Here is a 15,899-nt window from a genome sequence, read left to right as displayed (position 1 = left end):
GAGCACAGATGTTGCCAGAGGAGCAGAGAACAATGCACTCAAGCCCCATCTCCCATACTGTCATAGAGTGAGAGGCATACTAGGAAGAAGAATGGAAGACTGTTGACCAAACTAAAAGAGATGAGAAACGTGCAATATAATATATAAGCAATATAAGGAATAATGCATATATATTCACACTGGAGGGCCAACAAGTATGAGCTGCAGAAGTCAGTCAGCCTATCAGTGGAGTCAGAAGTGTGAATTGCAGAAGTCAGTCAGCCTATCAGTGGAGTTGTCTTTTGATCATCACATCACATCACATCAGTGGTTTTGTGTGTGAGTCAGGTGATTTTCTTTATTGAGCATACTGCTTGGTGTTATAAATATGAGACATAGTAAAAAAAAATTCCATGAAGTCATGTCCTTAGCCTCTTTGTTCACATTGATGAATTCGTTTAGCCATGGAGGATATGACAGGGAGATTGCTTTAGCAATAATCAGTGATGGATAACCACTTCCCTGGAGAATGCAAAAGCTTTGAGGTTTCAAATGATTCATGCAATTCCTGCTGATCCTAATACCATGCCTGTGGTACTTTGAGTAGGAATGGCCCCGTAGACTCGTGTGTTTGAATGCTTCACCCATAGAGAGTGGCACTATTAGAAGACGTGGCTTTATTGGAGGAGATGTGTCCCTGTGGGGGCAGACTTGGAGGTCTCATATGCTGAAGCTACACCCAGTGTGGCTCACCGTCTCCTTCTGCTGCCTGCAGATGTAGAACTCTCAGCTCCTTCTCCAGCACCATGTCTGCCCGCACGCTGCCATGCTTCCTGCCACGGCAGCAATGAACTAAATCTCTGAAGCTAAAGTCAACCCCAATTAAACGTTTTCCTTTATAGGAGTTGCGATAGTCACGGTGTCTCTTCACAGCAGTAAAACTCTATGACAATGCCCTTGCTCAGCCATTATGGACTCTCTGAAATCATGTATTAGGGGGTCTCTAAAGTAGCAGAGCTTATAGAATGAATCTCTCTCTCTCTCTCTTTCTCTCTCTCTCTCTCTCTCTCTCTCTAACACACACACACACACATGGATTTATTTATACTCTCTCACATATAATATTCTCATATATATGCATATGAAGGGAATTTATTGGAATGACTTACAGGCTATAGCCCAGCTAATTCAACAATGTCTGGCTGTGAACAGAAAGTCCAAAAATCCAGTATTTGCTCAGTCCACAAGACTGAATGTTTCAGCTGGTCTTCAGTATATGCTAGAATCCCAAAGAAGAAGGTTCCAATGCTAATGATGTCATGCAGGAATGGATATGCTAGCAAGGCGAGGGCAAGCAGGTCACAGGCAAAAGCTTTCTTCCTTCATGCCCTTATATAGACTTCCAGCAGAAGATGTGGCCCAGGTTAAACATGCATCTTCCCACCTCTGAACCCCAAGATCTGGATCAAAGGTATTTGTCTTCCCACTTCAAAGGTCTGGACCAGAAGTGTATTCCCCCACTTCAAATCATGCCAAACTAATCTCTGGCACATGTATCCTCCATTTCTGGATTGTAGTCCATTCCAGATGAAGTCAAGTTGACAAGCAAGAATAGTCACCACAAACCATAAGCCCAAATTAAATGTCTCCTTTTGTAACTTGCCTTGGTCATGGTGTCTTATCATAATAATAGAAAAGTAATTAAGACATTAAAAAAACTAATTTATTTTATGAGCATGAATTTTTTTTTCCTGAAAGTCTGTGTGTGTAGTGTGTAGTTAGTGTCCACAGAGGCCAGGGTCAGGTGTTGGCTCACACTAGAACTAAAGATATAAATGGTCATGAACTACTATCTGGGTGAGGGGAATTGAACCCAGGTCCTCTGCAAGAGTAGCCCATGCTCTTAACCACTGAGCCATCTCTCTGGCCCCTAGGGCTCCCTAACTTTTTAAGTTATAGTACTCAACTTTGAAAGCACCTATGTTGGGGGGAATGTGTGTAACATTTACATTCTTAATATTGTGAATTTACTTATTAAAAAGAGCTGGGTGTGGTGTGGTGGTGCATACCTTTAATCCCAGCACTGGGGAGGTATAGACAGGGGGATCTCTGGGGGTTCAAGGCTAGCCTGGTCTACAAAGGGAGTTCCAGGATAGCTAGAGCTACACAGTAAGAGACCCTGTCTTTTGGGTTTTGTTTGTTTTGTTGTTGTTGTTGTTTTAAAAGTCATTTTAAAAACTTATTAAAATGGAAACTTCCTGTAAAACTTCCAAAGAAAAACATTTTGAGTTCTTTCATTTTTTTTAAAATACCAGTTTTGATGCTGAAAATGGCTTATACATAGTCTCGAGTGTGACCTGACAGATATCATTTGGAAATAACTTGGTGCCAGGGACTTAGCTTAGGTAAGGTGGAGTCCTTTCCTGCTGTGCTAGTGACTTTTTGTCTTGATAGAATACCTTGGCAAAAAGCAACTTGGGAGAGAAAGGATACACTTCCACTCCCACCTCAAGATCATAATCCATCAGCAAGAAATATGCAGGCAGGAAGCTGAGCAATAGCCTTTCCCAGAAGCCATGGAGAAATGCTGCTTACTGGGCTCTCACCAGCTAATGCTCAGTCTGAATGTTTCTACTGCCTAATCTCACCTTCCTACGGACGTCACCATCCACAGTGGGCTGGGCCCTCCTACATCATTAGCAATCAAGAAAATGCCTCATGGACATGCACAGAAGCCAATCTGATGAAGGCAATTCTTCAGTTGACTTCCCTCTTCTAAGGTGTCTCTGTGTTGTGTCAAATTGGCAATATATTGAGGATCAAATTCAGGAAGAAGGAGGAGGAGGAGGAGGAAGAGGAAGAAGAAGAAGAGAAGAAAAGAAGAAGAAGAGGAGGAGGAGAAGAAGAAGAGGAGGAGGAGGGAGAGGAGGAGGAGGAGGAGGGGTTGGGGATTTAGCTCAGTGGTAGAGCGCTTGCCTAGGAAGTGCAAGGCCCTGGGTTCGGTCCCCAGCTCCGAAAAAAAGAACCAAAAAAAAAAAAAAAAAAAAAAAAAGAAAGAAAGAAAGAAAAGAAAAAGAAGCAGCAGCAGCAGCAGCATTTTTTAATCCCAGTCCTTGGGGAGAAAAAAGCAAGAAGATCAGAAATCAAGGTCTACCTTAGCTGGTCTAAGTTGGGCTATACCAGAAACCTAACTGAAAAAATGACATATCTTATGGCAAAATAAATAGATCTCTGTATTTCTATGTGTTCTTTCTCCAGAGCTAAAATGACAAAGTGCCACATAGTAGATGTCTTGAAACAACAGAAAAGAAGTGTTCCCTATAGTCTCTCTGCCCTGAGCTTCAAAATCCACATCCAGCTGTCAACCACATTCGGGGATGTGGGCGAGTGAGATCCAGACAGTATCTTCTAAGTCCCACATACTCATTAGTGCCGAGTTCATTGTAAATCCAGGAGCATCCGTCATGAGATTCTTGGCCCTCTTCCCTTCTTGACATGACCTGCACCAGCTAGGATTTTGAACACATTGACAGAACCCCAAAAGTAGTAATCAAGGTAAAGGACTTCTATTTATTATGTCCTGAACCTACTGATAGGTGATCCAGGATGAATCCAGCCCCAGACGACTTCTGCTTGCATCTCAAAGGTAAAAATGTGTGATGGTAGCTTTGTCAATTCGACAAACCTAGAATTATATGGGGATGAAAGCCTCCATGAGGGAAAGTCTACATTGGATTAGCCTGTGATGTATGTAGAGGATTGTCTTACTTAAGTTAACCAATATGAGAAGCCCCAGCCCACTGTGGGTAGCACCATTCCCTTGACAGGGTCCTGAACTGTTTGAGCGGAGAAAATGAGCAGAGCAAAAGCAAGGAAGCAAGTGTGCATTCATTCATTGCTCTCTGCTTTCCACTGTGGGTGTAACGTGACTAGCTGTTTGAAGTTTCTGATTTGGTTTCCCCCAATTACTGACTGTAATCCGGAAGGAGAGAACTAACTCTCCCTAGTTGTCCTTTAAACTCCACACGACCACCCCCAAACACTGAAAACCTAAAGAGAAATCTGTGACAGATTTGTGTATAAATATAGGAGATTACTAGGAGCCTCCTCAGTTTTAGGATGGCCTAAATCCCAACGGTATAGCCAGTGATTTCATAAAACAAAGCCCTTTATCAGGGTCTAACACAATGTTCTTGCCGGTCCACAGGAACAATGCCGGAGGGACTAGCAAAATTTTTCTGCTGGGCTTCAGTGTAAAAACTCAGCTATTTCAGAAAATTCCTTGCTGACTCCAGATAGCCCATACTCTGTGCCCCTTAGTTCTGAGACAACCCTCTTCTAATTGCATTTAAGCTCGGATGGTTCAGGCCTGTCTTAGACTCTGTGCAGATTCATTAAACCTCCTTTCTCACTGAGCCCTGGCCACAGGCACTGTTCATTTGGAAGTTCAGTCAAAAGCCCTCAGAGCTTCGCTACTCGGCACAAAGTTGTCCTGTATTTGGCCAACTGACTGTTGAATAATTGGCACCACTTTCAATGCCAACCCGAAAGAAACAACGAAGGCAAGGACTGTGGTGCCCAGGAGCCAGGAAGGACACACTGGTTTTCCGTGAGTACTGCTGTGCGTGGGATGGGTGGTCCGTGTATTTACTGAGGGGCAGAGAGAGCTAGTCTGGTACAGGGTCAAGGTCCAGAAGGGATACTTGGGAAACAGATGGATCTTGTTCTTTACTACTAGTACGTGACCCGAGAGAGGTTAGTACTCTCACGTTTTTATTATAAAGCCCTAAAAATATTAGCTTTCTCGGAGATTTGTTATAACTTGGTAAAGGGAATAATAAACAAAAAAGTGTGACGCACACAGCCAGCACTGGGTAAGTGGTGATTATTTTTTGAATATCTCATGTCGGGGGCAGTAGATGTGGGTGGCAGGGCTCTTTCTCCTACCCCCTTACAGCATACAGGCCTGGCATCTATATTTCTTTCCTTCAGGGTTCTCTTCTCCTTCTTTTCTGGCCCTCACACACAGGCTGGAACAGTGGTTCTCAACTTGTGGGTCATGACCCCTTTGGGGGGGGTCACCTATCAGACAGTTACATCGTGACTCATTACAGTTGAAAAATTACAGTTATGAAGTAGCAACGAAATAGTTTTATGATTAGGGGTCACCACAGCTTGAGGAACTGTATTTAAAGGGTCACCACAGGTTCGAAGGATGTAGTACCGGAATGACTCTGAAAGCCCCCTTCGGGATGGACTGACTAATGGAGACGCCCTCCAACCCTTCTGCTTCTTACAGTCACTCTGTCTCCTGCTTTGTGCTTGGTGCCTGAATCTAGGGGAGTCCAGTAATGTACAAAGACGACTTCTGTATCAACTGTTTTGCCATCCCAACAACTTGTCTTCAGATCCTTCAGGGTACCCTGTAAAAGACGGTCTCCTTGACAGTGACCAGAGGATTTGCATCATGGATGCCGCTGGACTTGGATCTGCGCTCTTAATAAGGCGCCATTTCTGAAAAAAACAAAAAAACAAAAAACCGGGGAACTTTACTGTAAGACAAGATGTCTTTAAGTAACCAAATCTGCCCCTCTTTGTTTTCTGCCACCCCCATGCCATCCAGACTGAGGAAGACCCGGAAACTCTGGGGCCACGTAAGCCACGGCCATGGTCGTATTGGTAAGCACCACAAGCACCCAGGAGGGCGTGGGAACACTGGAGGCATGCATCACCATAGGATCAACATTGACCAATACCATCCAGGTTACTTCGGGAAAGTTGGTATGTGGCATTACCACTTGAAGAGGAACCAGAGCTTCTGCTCAGCTGTCAACCTGGAATAGTTATGGACGTTGGTCAGCAAGCAGACACGGGTCAATGCAGCAAAAAAACAAGACTGGAACTGTTCCCATCATTGATGTTGTTCGATCAGTCTTCCACAAAGTTCCGGGGAAGGGAAAGCTCCCTAAGCGACCTGTCATCGTGAAAGCCAAAGTCTTCAGCAGAAGAGCTGAAGAGATTAAGGGTGTTGGAGGTGCCTGTGTTCTGGTGGTTTAAAGCCACTTTGGGGGTTAATTAAATGCCAACATTTTCCACGTGGCTTGAGTAAAAACAAACAGACAAAACAAAGCAAAACAAAAGAAAAGAAAGTAACCAAATCTAAAACTGACCTTTTCTTAATCAGCACAGGGGAGCCAAAGGCTAATTGTTCAGGAGTGGTTATCATAGACACACACTTCTCCTTTACAGCGGGAATTCCAGATCTCCCACTTGCCAATCTTTTCACTTTAACAGAGGATTTTATTAAGTGTGAGTAGGCACAGTCTCAGAAGTTTGGATGACAGCGTCTCTTTAAGTGTAAGTATCTTCTTGTGTTTTGAGGTGGGCTGTCATGTAGTCCAGGTTGGTCTGCAGCTTACTCTCTGTGTAGACAAGGATGACCTTGAACTCTTCATTCTCCCACTTCTACCTCCCCAGTGCTGGGATTACAGGTGTGTAACACCATGGCAAGCTAGCGTCTTTTTCTTTTTCTTTTTTCAATAAGGTATTGCCATATAATCCAGGCAAGTCTAGGACTTTTGATCCTCCCTTAAGAAAACCAGTAAGACTCTGTGTGTGTGTGGCTGAGGAAACAGGTAAAATGCACACAAACATCCAGTTAAAAGTTACTTAAAAGATACTTATAAGCTGGAGAGTTGGCTCAGCAGTTAAGAGCACTTTTTGCCTTTTTGCTGTTGCAGACAATCAGGGTTCTATTCCCAGTGTGCGTTCTCTCTCTCTCTCTCTCTCTCTCTCTCTCTCTCTCTCTCTCTCTCTCTCACACACACACACACACACACACACACATATAGAGCACACCACACTCAAGTGCATCTCAAAAGTCTGTAACTCCAGCCCCAGGGAATCTGACACCCTCTTCTGAATTCCACGGGCACCAGGATCATACATACATGCAAACAAAACACTCATACATATAAAATGATAAGGTAAACAAATATAAAAAGAAATAAAACAAACAAATCAATAAGCTGTGTAGATGCTGGAGAGACAACTCAGTATGTAAAACCTGAGGTCAGAGAGCCTCTACATAAAAAGCCAGGTGTGGCTGTGCAGACGATGTACATGATGGTTAGTGTTGCTCACTGTACTGACTTCTTGTAGGAGCAAAGCCCGCCAGAGACTGCCCCCTGTTTGAGCTAAGGAGCCACACAGATTCTGGGTTAACATTTCTCAGGACTCATGGTCCACTGAACTCAGGACACACCTGTGGCAATGTACACACAAAGAGTTTTCGATTTGAGTCGGGGCTGGGAGGAGAAGACTAAGGAAAGAAATCCCGATGCTATCCATCATTGAGGGAAGTCATGGCAGGAACTCAGTACACAAACCTGAAGGTAGGAACTGAAAGCAGGGAATGCTGTTTACTGGCTCAACCATCTACTTATCTTATGCAGTCCAGGGCTACCTGCATAGGGAATGGTGCCACCCATGGTGACCACCACCACCACCACCCATGTCTCTTTACACCCCTCTCTGTCTGGCACTGTCACCTGACTTGCTACCCACAGACAGATATGCAGAATAAGTGACTACCTGTACCACAGGCCTTTCTGAAAAAATGATAGAAAAATCAGTCAGATGCCTTCTCCCATCAGAGACACTTTGGAAATGTTAACGAGCACGCCATTTGTTCTGTCACCAGTAGGAAAAGCCATGGCTTTTAGAAATTGCATAGCAGGAAGCTGCATGTCTCTGGCTATTGTAGTCTATGTTTTAGAGTATTTTTCCATTCCAAGCTGCTAATGGACTATCTACCAGGCTTGCTTCTCTCTGGCTTTCAGGAAGCTTGAGGCTAATTTTGAGGCTGAACAGTACCAACTCTGTAGAGCATCTTTCTTTTTCTTTTTCTTTTTCTTTTTTTAAGATGTATTTTACTTATTATATATAAGTACACTGTAGCTGTCTTCAGACACACCAGAAGAGGGCATCAGATCCCATTACAGATGGTTGTGAGCCACCATGTGGTTGCTGGGATTTGAACTCAGGATCTCTGGAAGAGCAGTTGGAGCTCTTAACCACTGAGCCATCTCTCCAGCCCGCATCTTTCTGAGCATGATTTTTCCAGGCCTTTTGCACTTCCCCCTTCCACTCCTGTTTGCTTGACATGTTGTGCCACGCTGTGAGGCAGGCTGTGCCGAGCCATGCTGTGCCCTGGGACTCAATGAAGACAGGAATAAGCAGGAAGAAGGAATATGGCTTTCTAACTAACTACATTGCCAGCAAGGGCTGGTGGCCTTCCTGACCCACAGGGCCTGCGGGATATTTAATAACGCCTTGAACAGACAGAGAAAAAAGTGAATGGAAGGAAAAGCTAGAGTCATATCCCAGAGTCAAGGTCTCGCTCACATGGTCCTTACGTGGAAGATTATACAAAGGATGAAATACAGCCACGGGCTTATAGAACGTTTGAAATGGAAAGAATTGTGGGTAAACCCAAATCCTTCTTTTATAGAAACTAGAAGAGCTGAACAGCAAGCAACTTGCTTAAGGCAGAAAGGAGACAGGCTTCTCCCTCCTCTAGCCTAAGGCTTTTTCCATGATCCCACCCACAAAGCTGCAGTGCCTCGTTCTTTGCCTATGAAAAAATTTTCCTTGCAGGTTTTTGAAAATCGTGCGAAGAGGTTATGCCTGCGCATGCGTGATTCTTTCCACCACCACCCCCCCCCACAGAGGTTCCAAATTCAATAAACTTGGGAGCCGGGTCCCTGGAGATCATTTTCCTCAAAGCCTTGCACAGTTTTAGTGTAACAGCTTCCCTGCGCTTTAGAGGTTTCTAGGTGGAGGTTGGGGTGCCCACACACTCCTGTCAGAAACAACAGGGCCCGAGAAGTTGGGGGCTTGTGGCTCAAAGTTGGGGGTAAATAGCAGTGGCAAGTGAGATGGCTAAGCAGGGGGCTCCAGAAAACCTGGTTGTCTGGTCTTAGAGGAGGCAGATAGGGATTGCAGGTATTTCCTAACATGTCTGTTTTCAGTCAACATCGGAGGGATCCTCAACGTTGCTTCTTAAACATTCCTAAAATCCGAGGTGGTGGGGGACGACTAAAATACTGAAGACCTTGCTTTCGTAGGACACTAGTAACTTTCCTTATTGCCATAACAAAACAGAGGACAAGACGCCATTTACAGAAGCAAGGGTATATTTTGGCTTACAGTTCGAGGGGATCACAGTGGGAAAGGCCTGGCCACCGGAGTGAGAAGCAGCTAGGGACTTAGCATGCGCAGTCAGAAGAGAGAACAGGCAAGGAACAGAGCCAGGCTAAGAAACCCCAGGGCTCACTTCAAGCATTCAAACAATTCAAAACACATCCGTATGGGAGACATTCCAATTCAGTCCGTGTCAGGCTCCATCTCTTTGTATCTGTGATGAACTGCTTGTGGTCTTCAGCAGTAGGCCTTACTCTCACATTTTGATGGGTAACTACGAGCCTTCTTAACAGCCTGTGTTATTCTGGGGGTATTTGGGGGACCACTTGAAGACAGGTATCTCACATCTGGCCCTGGGCTTCTAGTTAATTGAGGTGAATTGTCCCTCAGTAATGATAACTCCAATCAAACCTTATTTCAGGAAACATGAAATAGTCTGTTTCCATATGACTTTTTCAAATATCCTTTGTTTGGTTATTCTTTACCTACACTCTCCTCTGCCCTTTTCTCCCACTTCCTTCTCACTTAAACCTTCCCACCCACCCCACCTCATCTCCTTCACAGCATAGGTTTGCCCTGCTCTCCCTCAATGTACCCCTCCACACAGTAGTCTTTTTTCCAATGTCTTGTCCTCTACTGGAGCTCCAAGTTAAACACATAAATGTAAGGATTTGAAGCTGGGATCCATACTTGAGAAAAAAAAAAACCACGGTGTTTATCTTTCTGGACGTGCATTACATTGGTCAGTGTAATTTTTCTAGTTCCAGCCATCTGCTTTGCTTGCCTGCAAATTTAATAATTTTATTTTTCTTTATAGCTCAATAAAATTGTATGTAAGTGCCCCGTTACCCATCCATCAATTGACAGACAGGTAGGTTGGAGTAGTAGGGGGAAGGCAGTTAGGGGTAGACATGATCTAAATAGATTATATTCATGTGTAAAATTATCAAACAATGCAGAACTTAAACAAAATGAACACCAAAAGGAATAAACCATAAGTATAAACATCAACTCTGTCTCTATCTCTGTCTCTCTCTGTGGTGTGTGTGTGTGTAGTAGTAGTAGTAGTAGTAGTAGTAGTAGTAGTAGTTGTTGTTGTTGTTGTTGTTTTAGGAATGAGGATCTCACCTTAGGACACAAATCATCCTAATGAATGGGTGTATTTGTCAAGTTCTGGTTGAGTGGATTTCAAAGGACTCAGCTCAGAGCCCTAGGAAGCTCAGCCTCAGCCCCTGGTACCCCCTTCTCTGTGTTTACAATCAGCCAAACACAGAGGCCCATGAGAGAAAGGTTCTTCTGAGAAATCTGGAGTCTGTGAGCTGTGGAAAATGCAAGGAAACACTGCGTCTGTGCATCCCGCTCTCCTTTCTTTGCAGGTGTCTTACCAGTAACACAGTCAAGAGCTTTGAGCGCTCCGTCCTGCTTCGTGTGAGCACTCCCTGGATCTCATGTCCACATCAGGATGGTGCCTAGTTTTCTATCTTGTAAAGTAATGGCCTTTGGCCCAGGACGGCTCACCAGCAAGAATCCCAGTAATGGCCATGCGGTCACTCTTGTGAAAGCAGAGTGGTCGGATTTTGCAATGATGCATTTCCCCGTGAGACAGGCAGCTCTGGCAAATGAGATTGTGTCTCACCCTCACTTTGTCTCAGAATTGACCTAAACCCCAGAGCAGAAGGGAGATGTTATAAGCATCTAGCTGTGATTTGTTCCTTGGTCTCCCACCAACGGTGCCTTGCTGGGATCAAAAGAGGGTGGGAGCAAGTGTGGGGAATGGAGTCTGAAGGACTTGTGCTGGTGATGCTCTAGTCTTTCCTGCTTTGAGCTTGTCAGTTGTTATTTCCCCAAGCCTGGACCACTCTCTAATGTGTCTTTTAACAAGGTAGCTGCTGGGCTGGAGAGATGGCTCGGCTGATAACTTGGGTTAAGAGCACCAGCGTAGTAGTGTAGTAGCACACACCTATAACCCCGTCTCAGCACTGAGACAGTTGGGTCTTTAGGGCTCTACAGACAGCTGATTTCTCAATATTGGTGAGGTCGAGGCTCAGTGAGAAACTTGGCCTCAAAAATTAAGGCAGATGCTGGGCATGGTGGCATATGCCTTTGATTCCAGTATTCAGGAGGCAGAGACTGGCAGATTTCTGAGTTCAAGGCCTGCCTGATCTACACAGTGAGTTCTAGAACAGAGAAGGATATGTAGAGAGACCCTATCTGAGAGAGAGATAGGGGTGGGGGGGGGAAGAGTATTGTGGTGGTTTGAATACACTTGGCCCAGGGAGTGGCACTATTAGAAAGTATGGCCTTGTTGGAGGAAATGTGTCACTATGGGGTTGGGCTTTGAGATGCCCCTCCTAGCTGACTGAAAACAGTTTGCTTCTGGCTTCCTTTGTATGAAGATGTAGAGCTCTCAGCTTTCCTGCACCATGCCTGCCTGGATGCTGTTGTGCTTCCTGCCATGATGATAATGGACTGAAACTCTGAACCTGTAAACCATCCCCAGTTAAATGCCCTTTATAAGAGTTGTCTTGGTCATGGTGTTTGTTCATAGCAGTAAAACCCAAACTAAGACAAGGGTCTAACGAGATGGTTCAGCAGTTAAGTGGCTGTTCTCGCAAGGAATCCTGATCTGGCTCCTAACACATACGTGGTGGCTTAAAAACCATCTATAACTCTACTCTCAGATCTGATGCCCTTTTCTGACCTCTGTGGAAATTGCGTGAATATGATACACAGACAGACACAGGCAAAGCACTCACACATATAAAATAAAAATAAATAAACTTTAGAAAAAAAGTCAGCAATGTAGAGATTCCAGTGGCTGGGTTTTTGAGTCATTTTGACACAAACTAAAGTCATCAAAGCAGAAGGAGCCTCAATTAAGAAAATGGCTCTATAAGATCAGGCTGTAGGTAAGCTTGTAGGGCATTTTCTTAATTAGTGATCAATATGGGAGGGCCCAAATCATTGTGGGTGATGGCATCCCTGGGCTAATGGTCCTTGGTTCTATAAGAAAGCAGTCTAAGTAAATCATGATGAACAAGCTAATCAGTAGCACCCCTCCATGGCCTCTTTGCTGGCCCTGCCTCCAGATTTCTGTCCTGTTTGAGTTCTTGTCCTGACTTCCTTCAATGAAAAACAGTGTGGTGGAGGCATACGGCCAAATGAATAAATACTTCCCTGCCCAAGTAAGTTGCTTTGGTCACAGTATTTCCTTGAAGCAATAGAAATCCTAACTAGGGTAGAGACTACAGTATTCAGAGGAGTTGCGTTGGCTTTATGTAAACACTAGGCCATTTTATAGAAGGCATTAATTGTCCTACATTTTGATGTAGAGTATTCTAGAACCCAATGGATACTGAGGGGCAGATAGATCATTTTAACTCCAGTTTGAAGAGAAGTAGAGACTTAGAACGACCCTGTAGGGCCAGAGACAGGGTTGGAAATGGTCTCTCACACACACACTGGTAGTTCTGCTGGCTGTGGCATCTGCTGCCTTCAAGCCCTATAGTTCCTCTGCTCTGTAGTACACTGGGTCACACAAGAGGCTGGACACACAGCTCTGCTTTCTATGAGTGACCTATAAACAAAACCAAGCTCGTAAGGCACAGTGACCTGTCAGTGGAGGCAAACATTTAGAAGCTTCTACTTTTTACTTTCGGTTATAAATTTGATTTATGGTTCTCTTTCATTTTCTTTTCTTAAAAAAAGATTTATTTTATATAAGTACACTGTAGCTGTCTTCAGACACACCAGAAGAGGGCATCAGATCCAATTACAGATGGTCATGAGCCACCATGTGGTTGCTGGGATTTGAACTCAGGACCTCTAGAAGACCAATGAGTACTCTTAATCCGTCTCTCCAGCCCTCCCTTCATTTTCCTTGTTGTTGCTAATACTGGTTTAAAGTTAACAGAGCATTTTCAGTCTCAGAGACTCCAGTAAATTAGAATGACAGAGTCAAATGTGGAAGGGTCTGACTGTCACCTCCTTGCTGACAACACTCTCTGCCTCAGAGGTAACAACTGTTGATTGCTTTCTGTGAGGCTCCAGGCTCTTGCTCTAAACACCGAAGCATGTATTTATGTATGTGGAATGAAGGTCTCCTTCATATGAATGGCACACTCTGTGGTCCCCCCCTCTTTTCCTCCCACAGAATCTACTTATACACTACATTTTAGCTCTTGCCTTACTGGTGAAAGCTGGGGTTAGTCTCAGGGAAAAAAAATGCAAAAACATACCATTATTACTGTTTAATGTAAAAAAAAAATCCCCCAAACAACAAGAGTACTCATTTAGGATTGAGATTTACTGTTCCCTTTCATACCCACAGAGTCAGAAGCTCTGGCACTTTCTAGAATGTGGACTGTAGTCTGCTTTGTTTCTTTAAAATCAGTGGCTCACAAAGTACTGCCTCCCAGCCGAGAGAGGCCCAGCCTATTGTGCTCTAGGAAGAAGCCTGGGACGTCGTTACACTTGACTACCTGGTGGCACAAAGGTCTCCAAGCGTTTCTTACATCCTTGTCCTCTTCGAAGGCTCGGCACAGATTCTCACACCTGTGCAAGCAAAGCTTTGTGTGTGTGTGTTTATGTGGTGTGTGTGTGTGTGTGTGTGTGTGTGTTTATGTGGTGTGTGTGTGTGTGTGTGTGTATGTGTGTGTGTAATGCAATGCAATGTTTCTCCGTGGCGTCCTATTGTCAGGATAAGTAAGGTGTGAGGTGTATGTGTGTAGTGGGATGAAGTAGCGTGTGAAGGGGTTATGTTGCTATATGCGGTGTGGTGTATGTATAGGTAGTGTTTAGGGTATTTTCATGTGTTATATATGGTGTGTGTTATTACGTGGGTCAGTATTTATGTGTTTTGGTGTACCTTTGTATGTGATGTGATGTGTGCTGCTATGTTTGGTGTATGTGATGTGCTGGGTAGGGTATGTAGAGTCTCCAGCCTGCTCCTTGGTACTTCCTGACCCACTCTCCCGGAAGCAGGTGGTCTAGGGAAGGAGGTCAGTCTATCCAGAGATGAGGTGGTGAGGAAGGACTGCTTCCCAACTCACCACATTCCATGGCTCCTGTAACCATTGTTCCAAGTGAGGACAGACAAATACTAGGGGATGCACATTTCCCTCTTCTGGGTAGACTGTGCAGGATGATGGGTACCTGACGAAGTTTCAGCAAGAAGCTCCCCCCATGGGAGAATATACTTGTTTGACCTCATTATTTACTACCTTCAAAGACCTGTTTTCTGAAATCAGAGAGATCAGCTTGGATGATGTAACCAAACCAATGAACTTTTTTCTTCCTTCCTTCCTTCCTTCCTTCCTTCCTTCCTTCCTTCCTTCCTTCCTTCCTTCCTTCTTTCCTGAGACAGAATCTCACTACACAGCTCTGGTTGATCTGAAACTATGTAGACCAAGCTGTGCTGAAGTCACAGAGATTCACCTGCCTCTGCCTCCTGAGTGCTGGGAATAAAGATATGCACCACTACGCCTGGTCATTGGTTTTTTCTAAATTTGGTTTGGACTTGACAATCTTCTCTTCCACGGGTACATAGAGTCTTCCATTAGAAAAGCTTCTTTTCCTCTAATGTCCAGAGAGCTGCCTTTGTCATCAGAGGCTGGACCCCAAGATGTAGATACCCGATTTAAAGATGGACACCATCTCAGACCCTTAGTGAAAAGGATACAAGAAAACCAACATCTTCCTCCACTTGTGTGCACACCTACACACACACACACACACACACACGCACACACACACAGAAAATCAAACACATATACAGAAGTATAAATAAAAGATAAGTAAAAGATGACTTTGTTGTTCTTGAATTTTTCTATTTCATATTTCATTTCTCTTGGATAACAACATTTAAGACACTGTTATTGATGACCAGTAGCCTCTGTCTGATACACCTTGCCAACCAGGGCTCAGAGGGACAAACAGACGACTGAGGTGATTAGCAGCAAGTTTTGGGGATTAAAAAAAATGCATAAAGCTCTACTTATCTTGCAGTGAAGAAATACAAACTTTAATTCTGCTTCCCTTTGAGGTTGATAAGGACAGGAGGCTAAGAATAGACTCAAGAAATTAATTAGACGATGATAAAAAGAGGATACGTAGGGCTTTGGGGAGGCCCATTTACTCTCCAAACACTGCTTTGGAGGGGCCAGCTCTGTCTTCGGAGTCCGGGAAAGAATCATGGCTGCCTCTCCTTAAAGCTCAGCACAGTAAGCCATCACTGCTGGGAACCCATAGGGAACGCTCATTTCTGGCTCCTGCCGCCTGGCCAGGGGGCTGAGGGGAGGCGGGGCGCCAGGGGGATGGTGGTTACTTTTCTCCTGCCTGGCCAGGGGGCTGAGTGGGACACTTTTTTCCAGAGCCCTGCATTTTTTGAGGATGGAGTGAATGTTTACGTTTTCATGAGGCCATGTGAAAAGAATGTGGATATTAGGAAAGAGCCCTATTTATCCAAATGACAATCGCTAGATCCGCTACGGGCAGCCATGTTCTCTCTTCCACAGAGTCGGGAAAGACAGAGAAAGGGACAGTGTCTGACATTGAGGATCTATGCTCAGACCCCTTCCAGATGAGTTTTCTGCCACTTTGCTTATAATTCTTCACTAGTGACTTCTTCGGTTACCAAATTTCAAAGCGGTTGGTTACATGGCGTCTACGAGGTGATGAGCCCAGTGTCTTGCACAGACGAACTGTGTGGAGAGAGA

At 44.5% G+C, this 15,899-nt stretch overlaps 1 pseudogene; it reads left to right on the top strand.

The window, feature by feature from the left end:
- Nucleotides 1-5,591: 5,591 nt before the first annotated feature.
- Nucleotides 5,592-6,036, top strand: Rpl27a-ps8 (ribosomal protein L27a, pseudogene 8; annotated as a pseudogene).
- The last annotated feature ends 9,863 nt before the right edge of the window (nucleotides 6,037-15,899 follow it).

The sequence above is a fragment of the Rattus norvegicus genome, chromosome 17, assembly GCF_021556685.1.
Source record: "Rattus norvegicus strain SHRSP/BbbUtx chromosome 17, alternate assembly SHRSP_T2T, whole genome shotgun sequence".
Lineage (NCBI taxonomy): Eukaryota > Metazoa > Chordata > Mammalia > Rodentia > Muridae > Rattus > Rattus norvegicus.
The sequence above is the reverse complement of the archived record's forward strand: the minus strand, read 5'-3'. Positions and strand labels throughout refer to the sequence as shown.